Genomic DNA, 21,447 nt, shown 5'->3' with positions numbered 1-21,447 from the left:
CCTTTTTTATGTTCAAGTTTTCCTTATACCCCCTCTCAACCCACTCCAGTGGCAGAGTAGACCCCATCCTCAAATTATCCAGACTTCAAGTGAATGAAAAGTGCATGCAACTAAAAACTGCAAACAGTACCCAAGCGCAGAATGCAACAAAATCACAGGAGAGCCAAGTAGCTCCCACGGAAAGTGCAAAAAAACTGATGGAGAATATTATAGCCCTTCCCCAGTACTTGCATTTGCAGATTGTATTTTTTTATCTTATTTCCTACTGTTTGCAGGGTTATGGGTGTATTTTCTCCCTGACACAAACAAAGTCCTGTAGGTCCAAAGAAAAAACTATGCTGTTTCATCAGGGCTAAGGCTGGTAACTTGGACATGCTTTATTTCTGTCCATGTTGTGAAAAACAGAGCAAGTTGTAACACTATTAAAGCAGTTATGCTGTATTTGCATTGCAGACGTGGCTGTAGAACAGGTAAATTACATTACTGTAGCAAACTTGCCAGGCTACCCATATGGTTAAGTCGAAACTAAGAGTTTACAGCTTAATTAGAGGCATTTGTAAGTGAGGATCAGATAAACAGATATACAACTTAAAAGAGTGCATTGGCCATAAATTCTTTCATTCCAGATTCAGATCTGCTAATATATGACTGTAAACACCTTTGACAAGGTTATTTAAAAGCCAAGCAATCTTATTTCCTATGCCTTTGGAACCTGAAGTGGGAAGAAGTAAACGACGGAAATCATGCAAAGCTGCCAGCACAGTCTAAACGTGTTTAGATTTTAGTGATAAGTGCTACAGAAATGCTTGACTAGGTGGCAGGGACTAACGCAGGACAAGGGGCAAACAGCTCTATGGCAGCAGACAGCTACAGGCAGCCCTTTTGCCATCTTTGCCATCCATCCTTTTCTTCGTATTCCCTTTGGAATGTATTCATTTTTTCACACTTCTTCATCCTTCACGTTTTTTCTTAAATTACTAGAGAAATCCAAATTCATTCGGATGGAAAGCGTGAGAGAGGCTGCCTCTTCTGAGGTTTCACCTGTCTGTACAAGCACCTTTGCCTTCTCTCTGCAAACTTCCATGCAGATGCAATCTGGAAGTATTTATTTTCAGGCTTGGTTAAGGTTTAAAAGGAAGCGTTCGGCGATGCGATGGTGATACCGCATCCAGGCTGCAAGGAAGCGGCAGAGCAGAGCACCCAGGGTTAGGATTGCAGCTGAAACTTTTAAGGTGATAAGTAGGTTTAACACTCTTGGCTGTAATAAAGTTGTAGCCTAGGGTTGTAGTCTGAGGTTGTTTCCTGTGAGTGTTATATTTTTATTTTTTCTGATACAGAAAGATGATTTTGACCAGATTGGATTCCAGATAACAAACTTACTCTGCTAACACAGGAAAACTAAATGTGCTTCAACACATGAAGGGAAAATTGCCATTTCCTAACTCAAATAACTCCTTGTTTAGAGAATCAAGAGAGACACTGCCAGACAACAGACCAAATTTCAGCTTTATATTAAGCTTTCACGGTTCCAAACACATTTGTTTCACCAAGTGGGGGGAGCTTGTGATCGCTTAGAAGTCACTCTGGTAAAATTGTCTCACTTTCCAATTTGCATCTATAGAAAAAAATATAACATTAAGTCAAAAGTCTTCATTGTTACTCATCCTTCTCTTTGATTTTTTCATAGAGGATTTAAACACTGCGAAACCACTAGAGAACCAGGAGCTCAATTCCTGTTGCTATGAGGGTATGAGGTGCGAGCAGCTGAAACAAGGGCTGCAAACTCCAATAGCTTAAACAGATACTAAAAGTGCCGGCAACAATATAAGGCAAGGGGTTTAAATGTACACCTGGCTGCCTCAGCGTCCCTTTAACGCCTACCGCATTCGTTTTGCCTTCTTATTTACGTTAACACCGGGGCTGCTTTGCTTTGGGAAGTGCCGGCACCTGACAACCCGCTACGGGAGCTTTTCTGAGCCCGGCAGCTGCCGGCACCCGGGAGGGCGAGGGCCGAGGGCGAGGGGCGAGGGGGGCGGCGGCGGCCCCTCGCCCCGTTCCCTCCAGCGGCGCCCCGGGTGCCACCGGGGGGTACGCGCAGCCCACCGACAACACCGCGGGCCGCAAACACCGCCGGAGCGAGCCCCGTCGCCCACCTCCGCACCGATCAGCGGGAGAAGTTTTTAATTAACTTCCCCTCTCCCGCCCCCTCGGTGAAAGCCGGCGGCGGGGAGCGCGGCAATCGGCCTCAGCGCCCCGTCTGACCGGGAGAAAGGGAGGGGGGAGCCTGCCCGTCCTCCGCCTGCTCCCCGGCCTGCCCAAATTGGGGGGGAAAAGGGGGTTCGCAAGTTTTGCCGCGCCCCCCTCAGCTTCAACCGGCGGCGGGCAGACGGGCGGGGCCGGGCCTGGCCACGCCCCTCGCGCCCCGCCCCGCCGCCCCGCCCCGCCCCGCCCCGCCGGGTTTCCGAGCCGCCGGCCGCCCCGGCCCGACGGCGATTGGCGGGCGCGGCGGGCGGCAGCCAATGGGGGCGGCGGAGCGCGCCCGTCGCCGTCCCGGGCGCGGGGCGGCGGAGCTGCATTAGGGCGGGGAGCGGGCGCGGGGCTCGGCCACTCGCGGCGGAGGCGGCCGGCAGCGGAGGAGGCTCCGGCCGGCGGCAGAGGAGACTGCGGCCAGCGGCAGAGGAGACTCCGGCCAGGCGGTCCCCTTCCCTCCCTCCCTCCCTCCCTCCCTCCCTCCCTCCCTCCCCGCCCCTGCGCGGCGCGGCCGGAGATGTGCGTCTCCCGCCGGCGCTGACTCCGCGGGGCAGAGCCGGGTACTCGCCTCCGCCGCCGTCGATGTGACGGACCCCGCCGCCCGGGAATACGTCGCCGTCGTTCGGCCCGCGCAGCGCAGACGGTAAGTGGGTCCTCCCCGCGGGGGAGGGCCGGCGGGCGCGGGTGGCAGCCCGCAGCGACGCGGCGGGACGCCCGGCGGGTTTGGCGGGGCGCCGTCCGCAGCCGGCACCGTGCCGCTGGTGGCGGCGGATCCTTTCCCGCGGCGTCCCGCTCTGCGGCGGGGCGTGCGTCGCCGGGAGGTGCCGGTAAGCAGCCGCCCGAACCCAGCGCCGGGTCTCCTCAGCGCCGCCGGAGTAGCGCCGTCCTGCACGGAGTTGCTGGGCGGGGGCTGGGGGCTTGGGACGGGGGGGGCGTCCCGCCGACGCCCGCGGCGGCTGCCGGGGCGGGGGGGGATGGCGCGGCGCCGGCTCGGAGCGCCCGGCGGAGCGGGGCCGCCGGTCTGAGCCAGGGTCCAGATGCGGGAGCTCAGCTGTTGCCTGTCAGTGGGTGACAACTGGCTTCTTCCAGGCAGCCTCCGCCTTCTCCCTTATTCTCAGTGAAGTGTCCGCGTCTGGGCGCCCTCCTGCCCCGAGCGGGGACGCGGGGGGGAGGGATGGGGACCTCGGTCTGCCGCCCTGGCGGCATCTTTCGGGCTCTCCGCTGCGAGCGCCTCGTGTTACCGGGGGATACCCCCCCCCCCCCCCCGCCCTGCGACAGCGCCTGAGAAGCAGCACGGACCTAGCCGAAGTATGTATTTATTTTTTTCTTTCCTCAACGAAGAGAGCTCTGGAAGGGCGATGGACGCTCCCCGAGCCCCTTCTCCCAGAATATTTATTCCCACCGCGGGATTTCAAACTCCAGCAGCCACCCTTCATCCCCCGGGCGGGCTGGGCTGAGCCCGGGGCTCCTTCGCTGTGGTCCGAGGCTGGGGCGGCCGGGTCTGGCCTGGGACAGGACTCTGTCATTGTGCCCCGGCGGGGGGCCGAGGGAGGCAAAATAAAGCCCCCGCCGGTACCAGTGCTTCTAAATGCCATCGGCTGGGGAGCCAGGAAGCGCAGCGGGGGATGTTTTACAAGCTCTCCGAGAAGTGTTTATACAGAGGACTTAAAGGTTAACAATGCATATTCCCTACATGCTAAAACCTAAAAGGTGGCAAAAATAAATGGCTGGCGTTACTGCCGGCGAAGTTCCCCGTTTTCGTTGTTTAGCTGGTAACTGAGGTCTCTAAACGGCTTTTTTTTGCGTGGCAAACTCGGAGTGACTGTTGAGATTTTTTTCCAGCAAGATGTGTTTTCCCCCCTTCAGCTCTAGTTATTGTTATTTCTAGGAGGAAACAGTGTTATTTGCATTACCTCTCTACAGCACAGGTATATCGCAGTGGCCGGGTTTTCGTCCCAAGATGTCAGCAGGTCAGAGTGGGCTTGGAAAGGGAAGGAAGGGGAGCGGAGGAGAGCAGTGACGGACTGCAGTGACAGATTCTTTCATTTCTCACCGCAGAGCCCCGGATGAGCCGGGCTGGTGCAGTTCTGCCAACAACACGGTTAATTGTGTCCTGTAAATCAAGGTCCACGGAGCTGCTCTCTTTCTGTATAACAAAAGGTTTTGTAATGAGTAAGCCCAGATCAGCCATATAAAAATTTTAACATCAACTGGGCAAGGTGTGTGTTTGGGGACCTTACAGGGTTAATAGCTAAACTATTAAGATTGGAGTCAGATGTGGGTAAAAGCAACAGGAGAGTCTGGTTTTTCCTAATATCCTGTAGTATGATAACTCTGAAGAAGGTTATTGTTTAAAAAAAAAAAAATCTGTTTCAATTTAAGATTTATTAAGCAAGAAGAACCTTACATAAACATCAGAATCCTTTTCTTGTTTGGAAAGGCAAGAAATGGCTAGAAATGTCATCTGAACTTAAAAGTGCAAGACCACAAACTATGCGTGGATTTTCATGCATATGTGCAAGAATGTTATTAATCTCATTTTCAACTAGCTTATTCTACATCTTAGGGGGACAGGGGCATTTAACTCAGGCTTTTGGCAAAACAGCTTCCCCCCCACCACCACCAAATGAGTTCGTTCTAGCATTTAATAAGATGTTTAGAATACAGGAGTAGGAGATAGCAAGTGTCTTCCAAAGAAGGAGAAGGGGGGGGGGGGGGGTGTGATCCAGGTTTTACTTACATATATAATAAGTTGGGAATGTAAATCTGTATATAAGGAGGAGATCTGAAGAATGACTTGGCACGCTAATGACCTGGCTTTTCAGAACTTCAAGAGTTTGGTCTGTCTCCCCCTATGGTTGTAATAAGAGATTAAATGCATTTGGCATATTTAATTAATTAGCATATGAAAATCAGATGGCTTTTACTTTGTCATTGTTTTCCTGTGAAACTTTTCTATGCTAATGAACGTCTACATTTTACAGAGTAATTTAAATGGCTTTGGTTCATATTATGCCTTTGCAGATTTCTTTGACCCTTTCTAAGGCTGCAGCCTTTGTACCCTAGCCTAAAATTCCTTTCCCTTTGTAATATGGATCTTGCGTAATACATTGTCAACAGCTGCCATACGCAGCTTCTAACAGACCAGACTGAGAGCTGCGCTTAAATTTAAAGCTTCTGTCTCGTGCGTTCCAGAGTTAATTGTATGTGCAGTGGTGAAGTCCATTTAAAACAAACAAACAAGCTGGGTTTTATTTCGGTTTTCTACTGCTACCTCATCCTAAAGTAGAGAGATCCCTGCTGTTGGGGTTTCAGAACATGTTTTTATGTATTACTTCTATTTTTTTATAATTACAAAGCATCATTTGTGTTTCTGGGAAACCTCTTGTATGATATAATATTGCATTACGAATACTCGATTATGAGATGTGTGCATAATGACCAAGTGGTTTCTATCAATATTCAGTTTACCCGCTTGTATTAAGGCTTGAATTTCAGTTTGGCCAGTACTGTTTTCTGCTTATCCTGTTTAAACAGAGGTAAACTTGAGGTTAACTCTAGTCGTTAGTGTATGGTTGGTGTAAGCCATGCATGCTTAGGTCCTGCTCCTGGAAATGTTTACAGAAATGAGTAGCTTTTACTTGTGTGCTTAAATTGTTTGGATTAGGAGTTGTATAATGGGAAGAACCAGCTTGGAAGGATACAGCACAGCTATCGCTCATCTTTCCCCCTCCCACCTTATGGCTGAAGAATGATGGGAAGGAAGGAACGTGTTTTGCAAGTAATAGCACACTGAAGTCGTGGCGCTTCTGGCAGAAATTCCCAGATAGACTATCAGATCGCAATTTGCCAAAATTATGCGTTTTTTACAGAAACAGCTCTTTGGCTGCTGGTTCATTGTCAAAGGATATTTCCAGTTACTGAAGAACATGTTCTTGTGCAAGGAGGTTTTTGTAAACGTACAAAATGAGTGAAGTGCTCAGATACAAGAGGTATGAGCCAATACAAACATTTTTAGTATTTTTAAAATATCTGTAAATGACAGCTTTTTGCTAGTTTACCTTTTCTTGGAACTCTGCCTGGAAGGCTAACTCCTTAAAAGTTCTTAAATGTAACCATAAGATGGGTGAGTTGCTTTTCAAGATCATTTTGTACCTATGAAGCTCAGAGTGTTTTGCTAGCTAGTAAACCTGGGGTAGACAGTCTCCCAGACAGGCCTTTCATTTCCAGTGGATTATGCATCAACAAAAGCTGGAACTGTGTTATTTCAGTTGTTCCGTACCAAAGTCATGTACTCCTGTCTAAGGTTTGTGTTTGAAACATTGATTTATAGCACCTGATGGCTTTTGCTGTTCTGCCTTGTGTGTGTGTCTCCTTCATTTCCACCCCCTGCCCCTTACTCCCTTGCTCTCTAGTTCTACTGAGTTGGCAATAAAGTGATAAGAGTATTATGGAGTGTGCTTGTAGGTTTATATCTATAACAGTTTTATTCAGTTGCCCCTCTTTTATCTAAGCACAGATCCCACAGCTTGCAATTACGGTCTTTGACTTTAGTAACAATTCTGTTTTTTTGAAATGTTTCCAGTTACACACAATATTGGCTTCGTGGAGCAGCTGCATGCCAAAAAAGCATTTCTAACTGCCATCCAAATATTGAAATATGATTGCTTTGCTTTTATTTGAAATAAGTTTTGTTTCCTGTGATGTTTTTATAACCACCTTTTTGAGATTGCTGCCTTCTAATCCTGCATCAGGTAGCACCAATCGTAATATTACATCATTCCAGAGCAAGGCTTCTCTGACAGCAACATGCCAAATCCACGTCTAATGTTTGTGTTAATGTGGTGTATATGAAAACTGATTTCTCAGTGGATTTGATCATTGATGAGTATAATTGCAACCAGCACAATTAAAAATCTGCATGTCAATATCATGATGCTTATAATAAAATTTACAGATTTTTTTTTAAGCAGGGTGATGTTAGTTCCTTAGATTTTCCTAAAGGAAGTCTTCATTGTCCAGACATCTTCATTTCTGAAGGTGTTTGAGTGTTTTAAAAAGAAAATAACATAGATGCAGTTATGAATATAGCAAAGGCTTCAGATCATGCTGCGTGGTAGGACTCTTGCATCCTCTTGTTCTGTAGGAAAGCTGCATCTTCTCTCGCCCATCTTAAAAAGACCGAAATTAAAAACTTTTAACATGTTAAGAATTGTGCAATTGAATCTTTAAACATATCTAGACAGATACTGCTATACCGCTCCTCAAAGCACACATCTCTTGTGTGTTGCCATGCTCCTCATTGGAGCGATGGAGACCACCCCTGACACAAGCGCTGTAATTGTTTAGCTTTACCCATTTTACCCTCCCCTAATCTCTTCATTAACAAAGTGGTCCTGTGACAGAGGTAGTGCTAGCTCAGCAAGAGGCTCTGCCGAGGCACCCAGGCGCTCTCGCTCAACCCGTCGAGCGCACGGGCTAGTCGGACACTGCCCTCAGCCATGGCCCTTTTCTGTAGCAACACAAACGCACAACAACCATGGCACAAATTGAAAGCCACCTTGCACTTTCAAGCGTGGATCAACTTGTCTAACCACAGTAAAAGCTGACTTGCTTTTAAGTATGTTAAAAATTAGTGCATGATTAGCGAAGATGCTTTTTAAAGATCTCTTTTTGTAATCAAGTGTTGTAGTTAGTCACCCAGAAGTTCAAAAGTGTTTATGTAAAGGAATTGCATGTGTTTGTGTGCATACTTTAGGACTAATAATATTTTTACTTTATTTCAGCCTCCTTGCAAGAATTGGTATTTTCATAGAAAAATAAAAGCTTCACATGCTGAGATGACTATTTAAAGTGTGAATATTTATATACTTTAAAGTGAATTTTATGAAGGCATTGAAGAAATGTCTGACTAGTGTATTTGCATCTATATATGCAGACTGCTAAATGAATTATGCTAGGTCTAGAACCTCACTGGTGAATTGCAGATGTCTTTTGTAAAAGTATACATATGGCTTTCTGAGAGCTTTGAACTGTTTTCTCATGCTTTGTTCATCAGAAGGATCATATGGATAACTTCATTGTAAGCGGGTTTTTTCAGTCTTGTTTGCAAAGCATGGTAGATCTGTGTGATAAATACTGAGTTCCCATTCATCCTAGGACTGAAATGAGTTCGTTCTGTGCATATGGAATACGGGAATAGGATACACAGGGGATATGTTTATATTTAACAAAATTAATAGTATAAAGCGAGTGCAAAGGAACTTATAAGCCTAAACAGCTTGGCAGGCCAATAGCCAACGAATGCCTTGGAGTACTGCCAAACATGTAGAAAGCAGACGAGGCTCTCCTCTGTACTGAGGTACCAGCAAAGTATGTAACTTCCAGCCTGGTAGGATGTTGATACCCAGCATGCAGTTTTGTTCTGTCCTCTCAGCAGCTCAGTGTAGGTTTGGATTTCGGCAGGTATCTTCTAGGAGGTACCACTACTATTCAGGAGAAATGTGAGCTGCCTGAAAAAGCAAGCAGTTGTGTTACGACAGGTCTTCGCCACAGCCGGATCCCAGAGCGTGGTTCCCTTTTGTGGGGCATTGGCCTCCCCTTAGGAGGCGCTGGGGAGAGGAGTGGTGGACTAGGGTGAGGCTGGAGAGAGCATCTGCGCGGTAAGAGGGAGCCCTACTTGTTGCTGTTGTGTTCAAGTATGAGCTGGGGGAAAAAAAAAAAGCTTTTTGAAAAAAAGCTGTGGAAGCACTCGCAGCAAAAGATGCTGCTGAGTAGGTTAGTGAGCTGAATGGTTGATTTAGCTGTTTGTGAATCCAGTAAGCGTCGAGCTTTACCCCCTGACCTTTCATACAGACAATCTGCTTGGATAATCTTTGGAGTGAATTTCAGGTGGTATGAAGCTGTAGTTCAGTGGTCCAGGCTAATAGCCCATTTCTTTCTCAATATATGATTTTCCAGTTATATAAAACTGTTGATTTCATGCCAGAACAGCTCTTACGGTTTTAAAGTAGCTGTTAATATATTGAACTTGAGCAATGCAGGTATTTGATTGAACTGAAGTGACCACAGTGACAAGCAGGCATCTGTTTCGTTGCTGCAGGTTTATTGCTTTTCAGATTTCTTTGCAAAATCTCCCCTGACACTCAAGCTCTATTGTCTAGTTCTGAATCTGTCACCTTTTAGGCTTTAATTTTGGTAGGTTATTTTTTACTGTTTCCCTGTCTGTCTCACATTGTACTGTAGCTGTTTATAAGCCTTTTTGACCTATTAGTTGATGTCTTATTAGCCTGGAGCTGATGCTGTGAAGAGGTACTGATATAATGAGGACTCTTTGCCTATGGTATAGTAGCACAAAGGTATACTTGGTGGCCTTATTTTGGAAACTGAGGTGATACCAGGCTCTTGTTTATTTAAGGCTTTTTATTTTTTCACTTTGATGTGTAAGTCAGTGTTTAACATCTTAATTCTGACTCCGAAACACTCAAAGTTGGATATTCAAGGGCATATGTGTTTGTTCATGAGTCTCTTTCCACCTTCCCATGGCCTCTGGAAGGAGGCTAATGCTTTGAAAGAACAGGTCTCATGAAAATCTGCAGGTGTATCTTGAATTATGCAACATTTTTTTCTTCAGGTAGAAGTCATCCTCCTTTGTGCAATTCTGTGCATTTACCTTCTTCCTGCTTTGTCGTGTACTAAATCAGCCAATATTTAATGCAATTGTAAGAAGAGAATCTAGACTTGTTTTTAAAAGGAAACTGCTGGCATGTCTTCCTAGTGGAACGTACAGGGAGACTTAAAAACCAGTGTGTAAGCTGCAATGCCAGTTGTGCACCCAAGTGAAGGTGGGGGAAAAGCATTTCCAAACAGGCAGTTACAGTAATATTCTGGTGGTGTTGGACTCTGCGTACGAATTATTTCAATCTTGCATTACTATGGTATATAAAGCTGATGAAACAATGAAGTAAGTCTGTATTCCCTCTGTAAAATACTCAAGCCATTTCCCTTGCACTGTCACTTAGTTGTGCTGGCACAGCTTGAGCAGGGATGTAGAGATGGTTTGAAAACGTTTGCAGGTTTGGGCATTTTCTTGCTTTTTGTTTTATGTGAGCTCCCCAAATCAGTACAGACAGGTACAATGACTATGCTAGTGCACAGAGTTGCTCACCCGGGTGGTGAAAGAGGAGCTTCCTAACCATGTGCTGCTACCCAAAAAAATAGACCATAAAGCTGTAGCTTCTGTTGTGCCATAGGTCCAAACCATGAACTGGTTTTGTCACCTATAAATTATCTAGTGCTTGTCTGACTTGAGTTCCAGTCACAAGTGTTGCTCTTTTGAACTACTGTAATACTAGTTGTCAGGATGATCCTGAAGGGTTTTGGAAGATCTCCTATTTGAGCTTGGGTGTGAGTGGTGGTTAGGCACCATTTCTGGTGATGCAAATAGCTGAGACCTCCCCCCCACTTCCCAGTTTCTGGGAATGGAAAGTCTGTGTCCTTCGCAAGGAAAATGGCCTGCTCCTCATTTTATAGAATAACTGTAGGAAAATACAAATCAATGACGCCTGTCAGAAAGAAAAGGCAATATTCATTTCTAAAATTTTAGTTTAAAGCCAGTTTAATGACTGGACTTCTGACTTCTTAATACCAATCCTAAGTCTTCAAAAAAAAACCCCTGGATAAGCTGCAAGTTCCCCACCACCACCCCCAGCTGGAGCCTCTTTGCCTGCCTTTGCTTGTGTACTCTATCGGTTTCACAGTTCATATACTTGTGTTTTTTTAAAAATCTCCCCCTGGGCTCTGGTGGGAAACATGTCTGCTGTTTCCTTTCAAACACACAAGGCTTGATTCTCCTCTCACAATGGCATAAATTGTGAAGAACTCCACTTGAAATCAATGGAAGTAAAGACATGTAAAATGGGGTGAGAGAAGAGTCCAGCCTCTGGTTTCTATTTTTAAGTGAGTCTGGTTAACCTAAAATTGTTCAATGTGCCACTGTGACTTTAGTTTGTAGGTATCAGTTGCTATGCTTGTTTCTCTTCGTACATAATGTTTCATTTTCATATGTAATACATTACAGCTAGTACCCCTAATCATGATGCATGTTTCTTTGATTTAATACCTCAGTACTGCTACATCAGTTTTGCTAGTTAATAAGCAATATGCATGGTAAAGTACTTACCTTACTAGGGTCAGATCCTACAAAAAGTCTGGGGTGTAGCTGTATTCCTGTGCAAGTCCCGAAGGAAAGAAGGCTGGATTGGCTCTATCCATACAACTTAACCTTTCTTTGTGGTTTTCTATCGCTTTAGTAGTTCTGATCTGTGAGTCTTGTTCTTTGTTATGCAGGTTAAAGATACTAATTCTACATAAACAAAACTTTCTTGGTTATTGTTGTTTTCCCTGTGCTTGTAAAGTGTTTGGCTCCATTCTTATGCTTTGTACATACTCAAGAACTTATTTTAACTTCAAATTTTCTCTGAACAGCTAAGTACTTGGCAATAAACCTGGAATATCCACACACAATTTCTGCCATTGCCTAAGTTTTGGTGGTTGCTCACATTGGTTTATTTTTGGCAATGGATTATGGTCCTTAATTACCATCAGTAGTCAAATAACTGAATGAGATTATACAGCAGTGCTGTAAAAACTGTTCATGCTAGCTATGATCTGTACATGTGTGGATATCTTTGAAAACAGTCACCTCATTCATTAACTGGTGCAACAGACTCCAACTTTACCACTATTTAGTTTTTGAAATTAATGCAGCATTCTCTACCTAACTGAAACATTGCTTTGACTGCCTCTTTTTATAGTTTACAGGAGTCAACTATTTCATGTTATTTTTTTAATGTATTCTAACTTGGAGGAAATCTATTGGCTTATTTGAATTTTTGTTTTCTGCTTGAGTAGCAAATCGCAGGTGTCCACAAGACAGTCTCTTTAAACTTGAAGAATGTGGTAGGCTTAGTATATCACTTAAATTTTATCTCTAACTTGATTATGATGAGTGAAACCCCTGAGGTGTTTAGCCTCTTGTGCTGTTCAGTCCTTGAGCTTTCCCCTTCAACTTTAATCCCCCACCCCCCAAAGAAGTCAAGAGGTTGCTTAGCTACTATGTGGTGGCCTTATGTATCAGGGACAGAAGGTGCCAAGAAGCTTGCTGTGCTGCACAGGGCAGTAGTGTTGCAGACCTCCATCTTCAGTGTGGCTTCCCAGCCACAGAGGTGATGCACAGCTGGCTTCTGACCTCCTGACTACAGCTATTAATTCCAATAGCGAGTTCTCCCTTGTCCCTGCTAGGTTTTGCATTACTTAGCATAGGAAAAGTCAAGCATTTTAGATAGTTGATTTATCATAGTGAATTGACTGTAGCTTTAACTGTGGCTTTTTTGAAGTACAGTTGTCCAACAGTTGAGGTAGTACGATGATGGAGACTAAACCAGGGTGTGGTGGTCACTGCTGCTGTGAACTGCTGTGATCGTGTGCAGTAGTGCTTGCCTATAGCTGATGTGAGGAGTGGTGGGGACAGAGAAGGGTGTATGATAGGGATACATATGCTTGTCAATCAAATAAGCTCTTCTCAGCTGGAAACTTCTCAACTTTGTTTCGGTAGAGCGGTCCTTGTTGTGGAGTAGGGAACTGACATGCAGGGATGTGCAGGTGGTCTTCCTGGTGGCAGGTTTTACTATTTTTTAATCTCATGGCTTTGCGACTCATTCTGTCATACCATTTTTGGAGCAATTTTAAGGTCTTCTGAGAGTTATTACTGTGGAGGCTGCAATGCATGTCTGGAAGAGAAACTACTTTTAGTAGTATTTTCAAAACAAAGGTCTGGTGTGCAAAAGTCATCTTTGGGTACAAAAGAAAGAGAATCTCTGGGAAAATTCATCTCTAATGCAAATTGGTATATACAGCAAGCTTGAAGGACTGAAATCTTTGCCAAGCGATATGAGTCATCTTTTCAGTTTCATGGTCAAAGCAGCTTCCATTGAAAAAGATAGGGGAATAGAAGAGCATGCTTCTGGCTCTTTATTAGTTGTAGTGGTTGACAACTAGTCAAAGACAATATCGTGTAATAACTAGAAGAAGACTTAAGTAGCTTTCTGCCTGTTGTGAAACTGGTGACGTAAAACTTGACCTCAGGAAATGGAAATGTATTTGGAGATCCAGAGCTTGAACTTGTTTATAGATAGTTTGGAGCAGTTGTCACCACAAAATACAGAGCTGATGGTGCAACGCTTCCACAAGACACAAATCTGTTTTGGGAGCAGCGGTAAGCCCAAGGTAAATTTTAGGAAGCAGTCCTTCTAGTAAATAATTCCAGAGCCATTTGCTTGCAGTCTTGATTTGTATGTAGGTGTCCTGAAAACTATGACTACTGAATAGGTGACTATGTACCTATTCCAGGCGTCTTTAAAAGCCAGCTTTTTCTCACACAAATGCATTCTGACAAGAGGCCTCTGATACATGCTTGGCACCCATGTTCTGTGGCAGTCGGCAAAAATTTATGGGATCAGGAGTGTGAATAGATTACTCTTGAGTAATCCTTCTATTCAGTTACAGGTCCGTGTCATGGTGTTCACTGTAAGAAAGTGTTTAAATCTCTTTAAGCATATGCATGTGTTAAGGACAGAAGTGTGTATGGGGGGAACGTAAAGCAACATTTTAAATAATGCCAGCAGGCTCTAAGTTTTTATCTGACTTTGTCCTGTTTAAGGAAGGTAAAAATGATTAAAAATTGGCACACTTGTGGAAGGGTGCATAGAAAAGATATATTCCTTGACATCCTTCCAAAATTACTATTTAAAGATAATTTTCGAACATTGATGTCTAACAGCATTCTGGTAGCCTCATTTTTCTTTCCTGTGGAACAGTTCCAGCCCTCACCTACAAATTAGTTTGTTCTGCTGTACTTTATGGAATAAAATAATTATCAGGAGGACACACCGCAAAACAATTATCTCTAAATTTCTGACCAAAGTATACACACAGCTTGGCACAGCTATGAATTTGGCCCTTCAGAAAAACATCCAAGAAGACATGTGAGCCTGCGTGCAGGTGCTGCACCTGTAACACAATAGATGCACACCAAGCACATTTCTATAAGAAAGCCTGAGATATGCATCTCCAAAACTGACGTGTTTCTGTAGCTGTTGGTCCAGCACTGGAAGGTGTGTTACCAGCATGGAGGGCAGAGTGTACCTGCCTGAGAAGGTGCATCTCAAGTCAGTGCCGTGCCAGCTGCCTGCAGGAGAAATGCTTGAGAATAGTCACCTTGAAACTGCATAGATTAAAAACATGCAGAATTAGTGACAGTCCTGGACGTTTTCACTTAGATACTGAACTATGGGGCTTGAGCTCTAACTATGCTTCTGGTTTTGCAAAGAACACTGACTAGTGTGGTAGTACCTGCCTGTGCGGCCCTGCAGCGGGTGACGCCAGGGAAGGGCTGAGAGGCAGGGTGTCGCAGCAGGGAGGGCGGCAGCCAGGTCTGGTGGGGCAAACACCACCTACAGGCTCCAAGATGGCAGAAGATGTATTAGTTGACTGGTGGGGTATGGAAAGCTCATAGCCTGTGGTGTTAGGGGTCTGGCCGCTGTTAATTTCCAGCGGGGCCTCACGGTCCTGGTGGAGAACTGCCGTGTGCCCGTATCTCCTCACCTGGGAGAGGTGGGATGGAGTTGCGGCCACGGGGTCGCTGTGACTTGTGATGGCGACGTAATTTATAGCTGAACGAAAGGTCGACCAACGATAGAGAGCTCGTTTCCCCGGTCACCTCAGCCCGGGAGGGAGCGGTGCCGGCGCGGGCCGGAGGGGCGCCTCGCCCCGCCTCACCGCTCCGGGCACCGGAGGCAGCGACAAGCGGCTGTGGCGGGAGCAGCGCCCGGAGGCCCCGGCCCGGCCCCGCTAGATGGCGCCCGTGCGCTGGCGGTGCGCCCGGCCGCCGGGGCCGGGGCCCAGGCCGCGGCGGTGCCCGGAGCTGCCGGGGCGCCGCCGGAGCCCGCAGCGGCCCCGCCGGGCGCCGCGGAACGCTGCTCCTGCGGCTCTGTCGGAGAAGATGTTACAAGCGATGCTGGAGGCGAGGAAACGAGCTCGCTTGCGCGTTTCTCGGTGTGCTTCGTGGCCCTCGAAGCACTTCTGCCTGACCGTATTTCAAGACTGACGTTTAGGACTTGTTTGCTGTGACACTGAGAGCAAACTAAAAAGCGTGCTTTTTTTTTCTTCCTCAAATTATTATAATTCTGCTTGAAATGAGTGAAATAAATGGATTTGAAGGACAGATGGCAACCTGCCAAGGCAAAAAACAGACGAGTTGCTATTTTTTCCATTCCTCTGCTTGCTGCGTCTCCATCTTAATCTACCACTGTCCAAAATGGTACTGAAACCCAAAGGAAAAGGGAGCAAACTTGAAGGCCTCAGACCATACGCTCAAAGATATGTTTAGATGCACGCCTCGTGGGCTGACATCTCGTTTTGGTTTTTCTGTGGGGAGCCGGCAGAGCTGACTCTGCGGATAGAGCTGGAGAACATGAAGTGAAACGAAGCCTTCGGCCTCGGCTTGCCCCGGCTGACTGGAGGGGTATGGCAGGAGCCCGGCAGGCTTTGGTGGCCCATGTCTGGAGAGCCAGCTTTTCCTCGCCAGGCTCTTCTTCCCCAGAAGACCCTCCAGCAGGACGAGGACGTGCGCCGCCTGTGGTGGCTCCGTCAGGGTGTAGGTGGTTTGCAGGCTGTCAGAGTGCGTGGATGGAGACAGGAGCCTGATAACAGCTGCTGTGCAAACATGGGAGACAACAGCAGAAAAGCAACCGCTTTGATGTCTCCCTCCAGGCCCCCCCGGTAAGCTGCCCAAACTAGTTTAACCAGGCCCGGGAGACAGTGGAAGGAGGAAGAAATGGGCTCTGCTGAATAGCCAGAGGAGCGCTTCCTTATCGCCCTCATTCCTGGGGAGCTTTTGCACTGAAGTGAGCCTGTCCCACAGGTACGGGAATAAGATATCCCTGTCTGAGACCGCAGGAGAAATGCGTTTTGTTGGGTTAAGCATTCATGCGTCCCTGTGCAAATGCTGTTAACATTAGATAATCATGATGAGGCAGTTTGGGGTCAGTAACTGTTGGTCCTTCTTTTGAAGGATGGGCAGGTGCTAAATTCAAGCTTGCGGAGTAATCCTGCTTGGGATGCAGGCTGCGGCTGCTGCGGGTTCCCTCCAGTGGCCTTGGAAGGAGAAGGGGCACCTCAGGAGACCTCAGGTGGGCTGCGCCATCCAACGACAGCGTCCGTCTCTTTCCACGGATGCAGGGTGACTATCAGATATGGGAGGGATGCGATTCACCTGGCAAAGAAGAGAAAGGGTGACAGCCTGTGCAGCCTGCGGACAGAAGATTTGTGGATCAAAGCTGTCGAGCGCTAAACCCTGAGGTGCGTGCATGGTGAACTCCTCCACCTGGATTAAACTAGTCTAACTGCAGAAGAATTACACCTGGGTGAAATATTAAGTACACAGAAAGTCTTCTGCAGAGAAGAAATGGGGAGGGATTGCTGGCACTGCTGAACTCAAGCATCTGGCCAACTTGACCAAAATATTGCTTAAAAATAAATGAGTGGCTTTCTCGGAATTTTAGGCATATGGTTTGAGAGTTTTCAGCTAAATCCTTGTGAGCATTACCCTGTTAATATGAAAAGTGTTACTAGCTTTATAGACTTTATGATGAGGCTGTGAGACAGAGGTGCTAATAACGAGTCACCTGAGTGGCAGGCGTTGAAGCCATTCTCAAATAGACCAGAAGGCTTTTTTTTATCTTCTACAAATACCGGTTAGTGCTACACCAAACAAGACCTGTCTGCTTTTGTATCCTTCTTCCCACAAGAGAAAGAAAACATTCTTTTGGGGGTGTTTTTTTGTTCCTTGAATTCAATCTTGGGAAAGGAAACCCTCAGTAGTAAATAATTAGGTTAGGAACTAGCAGGATGGGCTTAAATGAAAGTGCCTCCTTCAGCGATTCCTCTCCCTTCTTAATTGTACAATGGACTTTCTCAATGCTGCTTCCTGGTATTCATCCAAGTCTTCCAGCTCCGAGTACCTGTAAACAATTAACATTCTCCCACATGGCACACAAACCCTTGGTCAGTGTTTAACAGGGTATTTGTGTGTGGCAGCAGTTTAACCTCCTCGAGGAATCCTTCTGTCCTCCTTCTGCCTTTCTCTTCCATGTCCTTTCCTCCCAGTTGTTCGTTGCTGATATATTCAATTGATATGCAGAATCTAAATACAGCTATTTCAATGTGATGCTAGTCTCCTCTGTCCTAAGAAGATATAACTGCATGAAAATGTCAGTTTTTAATTGTATATCTCTAGTAGTCCCTATCTAATGCTGTTCACACCTGCTTATCGGTGTGTTATAGGAATAAGCTGCTGATGGGAACATGACGTTCTGCTCTCATATTGGAAAAAATGAAGTGATTCCTGGGCCTCCTGTAAGGTTTCTTTTATTGCTGTTGTCATCCTGTTCTGGGTTTGAACAGAGTATGTTGCTAGTTGCTTCTTGACCAGGCAAAAACACAATATAGGGATGTGAAAGCAAGAGTTATTATGAAGTGTACGTTACCTAGTATGTAGCTTGGCCTTTGGGTGACAGGGAGTTAGACCTGCGGTGCTGAGCATCTTAAGGTGTTAAAATGGTCTGAAACTCAACATGTAATGAGAGACTCTCAAAAGTATGTTTACAAATCGCAGGACTTACTGGTGTGGAATATGTACCGATGAGCACAGTCTGGGAAGTACTTATTAGCCAGCAGCAAAGGGTAAGTAAAAACAAACCACCACCCCCTCCAGCTGAAAAGTAAAAATGGTCAACTCCTGTGCGCTTCTAGAAAATGGGAGGTCTCTTAAGTGACAGCTTTCTTTTGAGTGAAGCATTGCTCAGCCCTGGTGCTAGTTTTATTGTGTAATCATGAGGCATCAAATTTGCCATAGAGAAGTGCTCAGGGCTGCAGTACCACTTATAAAAAGGAAAACAAGCCCCAAATTTTTGAATTTTATTCCATTAGCATTCAGTTTTCATCAGATGATGCACAGCTTCAAATACGTCTGAACAATAACTTTAAAAAAAACTTTTTTAAATGTGAGAAAGTAATAAAAACAACATAGTTGCATCTGAGATGCCAGTCCTTTGACCGTTAACAGCACTTCAGGATTCAGTAAGTAATGATAGTGTGTAATGCTTGTGATCTTCTCCGTCTTGAGCAACCCACTCAAGAAAATGACTTCAAGGATCATAGCTGCACAGATTTTATACCAAAAGAGTGTGAACAGCAAATTGCTAGAAATAATTTTGCCCAGTAATGAGAATGACTGACCAATAGACTGAGACCTTCAGAACAAGAGAAGAATGGAAATGGCCTTTGCATTTTAAACAGTTTTTCTTACAATGTTAATGGAAGGCTAAGGTTCCTTAACAAATATGCTTTGCATTTAAAAGTACAGATAATTTTATTTGAACTTAAAATACTTAAGTCTCATTGTAAGTACTAGATGAATGTTTTGTCTGACTGACCATTTCTTATTAATTACAATGCTAGAAGTAGATTGGATTGATAAGGCATAACCCTGAAGCTGCTTCCTGTACATGATCTTTAGTGTTTTTAAAATTCTTTTCTTATCACATTCTGATCATGTCTGGCAGTGTGACACATGCCTTCAGGGGACGAGAGACTGGTCATGTGGGATTTTTGTTCTTAAGTCTTCTAGCGTAAATTTTAGGAAGCTTATTGATTAGGTAACGCTTCTTCCACCTCTGAGTGGATAGCACACTGTCTGTACACCCACGTGTAAAGAGTAGTACAGGAATACAAAAAACTGACAATACAGGCAACAGTCTGCAGTTGATATTCCATAGTTCAATATTTCTGCTGTGACCAGAGCAAGCTAAGGTTTGGCAGGATTGTTAGCTCAAGGAAAACCTAGTGACGTAAATACAATTATTCTTATCCCAGTGTTGTTTCAATCTTAAAAAGTCTCTTTAAAAGGTAGACAGCTCTTCCCCTTCACTGAAGCTTGTACTAAATGTCAAAGATGTTTCTTGAAATAAGACAAAATGCGTTGAAAAACAAGGACAAGTTTCTTCTGGAAGCTCAAGTAAGTTCACTGGAGGGCTCACATTACGTGAACAGCTACTGCTGATTGCTGTCTCCACACAGCACCTCTTTGCTTCATAAAACCATTTTTTAATGAAAACCTAAAACATACAGGGTCCCTTTCTGTAGAATGTATAGATTTGGTGCCACTGGCTGTCTTTCCGCTCCCCCCCCATAGGACTGAATTCACTTGATAGACCTAGTTTGTGAGCTGCTTCTGTAAAGCCACCACAAGGTGCATCAGGGCAGCACCTGGACAAAATGCTTCACAGAAGTATGTAGTATTGCTGGGGAACCTAGCTCATAAAACAAAATGAAGATCTGAAACAGGCCATCTTCTGTAGCATGTCCAGCTCTGAGGTTCTTAACTCTTCTAAGGTGATGTTTCATGAAGGCAACTCTTGGGCACGTTCACTTTATGTAAAGATAATCAGACTTAACTTCAGACTACTACTGGCAACATCTTTGGAAGCTTCTGTCTTAAGACCAAATCCATCTTTAATCAAACATCTGTACCCTAACAAAGGCAAAAAATGTCACTTTAAAAAAAATCCATTGTTTTTCTTGACATGTTCATACTCAATTTATAGATTATGCTTAAGCTGCATCTGTTCATCTGACTTGCTTTTGGCTTGTTCCATAAAATGTTACTGCGCTTGCTATGGAATACCTTAACTTACGGGGATAGAGTGACATCTGGCAAGTACTGATTACTTTGACAGATTTACACAAGATTATGTTTATTGCACCTAAAGCATATTTTTCCATCTGTACTTAAAGGCATCCATTAAAGCCTTGAAAAATTTCAAGGGTGAATGTTGTTTTTTTTCCTCCCCCGTCCTTTTTTCCTATCAGTAGAATCTGTCAAGAAGACATTTAGAAAATTAAACTTATTACATAACTAGTCTCATTTCTATCTAAAGTATTGCATATGTTCTTTCCTGCTACTGGTTAACTTGGTCCAGACTTGTCTACTCTTTGAGTGCAGTGGTGATTACAGAAGGAAAACAGTACTCATGGCAACACAGTGGTTTAACATACATCAGTAAAGATGCAAGAGGTGAAGATCAACTAATTGAGAATCTGGAGACAGAGAAGAGAGTAATTATCTACTTTTCAAACAGTTCCTCCTTTCATTTGAATAGAAACAAGCTTATAGTGACCCAATACGGTTGGTAATGAAATAGCAGAATAGCTGTGACCTGAGTGGGAGTTTTACACTTCAAAGGATAACTTCATAAGGGTGTTGTACTAATCAGGAAACAAAGCTATTGTAACTGACTGAAGTATGAGCAGTGCTTGTACATCTGTACTGCTTATAGTTTCCTTAAAAAAAGCAACTACAATGGACATCATGCTCAAAATGTTACAAATTCATTTTAATAGAGGACAACAGTTCTGTAGTGCTTCAAACGCATTCTCACCAAACTGGAGCAGCTGCCATGCTGCATGGGGGAGTTTGATCACGATTGTAAAACATCAGTCTTCACACCCATGGATCATTGGAAAACTGAGTTTTGGACTCTTAGACATATTTTATCATTCACACTTATTTGTGTCAGGTCAAACCCAATACAAATCCTGTGTGAGAGCTGGTATATTTACTCACTGTGTTCCCCACAAGAGAAGGTATATGTGCTTTTGTAGAATTGTTCTGGTTGGAAATGACCTCAGGAGGTCATTTGATCTAACCTTCTGTCAAAGCAGGGTCGACTGAATTCAGACCACCCTGCATCAATGCAACATTTGGACTTCTGCAGCATGGAGCAGGTGTCTCGGTAAATAAGCCAACATCTCTACAAATTATATCTTCATAAACTAGAATGTCTTTAGTGAATCATGTGTTCCCACTGGAAGAATGAGGATAATGGAAAACTCCAGTTTTCCTTCCCTTGTGTGTAGAGTTAATCTTTGAAGGTGCAGTACTGCATCATGATTGGTTACAAAGAGTATGTTGACCTGTCTGTATGGCTTCCTTCGTTCTTGGATTCCTGGTTGCTGAAGTAGCTGGCTGCATGGTTGTCTAAGTGGCACTTGAGTAACAATATCTTCCAGGGCTGTTAG

The 21,447-nt window shown here is 44.9% G+C and overlaps 1 protein-coding gene across 2 annotated transcripts in view; it reads left to right on the top strand.

Moving 5' to 3' along the window:
* Nucleotides 1–2,715: 2,715 nt before the first annotated feature.
* The window catches only part of PRICKLE1 (prickle planar cell polarity protein 1), a 65,830-nt gene continuing 47,098 nt past the window's right edge, over nt 2,716–21,447 (top strand). The window contains exon 1 of one of the 2 annotated variants that reach the window (XM_087767535.1): nt 2,716–2,893. The gene's annotated coding sequence lies outside the window, so the exon portion shown is untranslated. Of the gene's footprint in view, nt 2,894–18,034; nt 18,052–21,447 lie in introns of those variants that run through there. The other variant, XM_087767537.1, reaches the window with a different exon arrangement.

This window comes from Nipponia nippon, unplaced genomic scaffold, assembly GCF_047370975.1.
Source record: "Nipponia nippon isolate SJK-2023a ecotype South Korea unplaced genomic scaffold, ASM4737097v1 scaffold_3, whole genome shotgun sequence".
Lineage (NCBI taxonomy): Eukaryota > Metazoa > Chordata > Aves > Pelecaniformes > Threskiornithidae > Nipponia > Nipponia nippon.
This window is presented reverse-complemented; position numbering and strand designations above follow the sequence as displayed.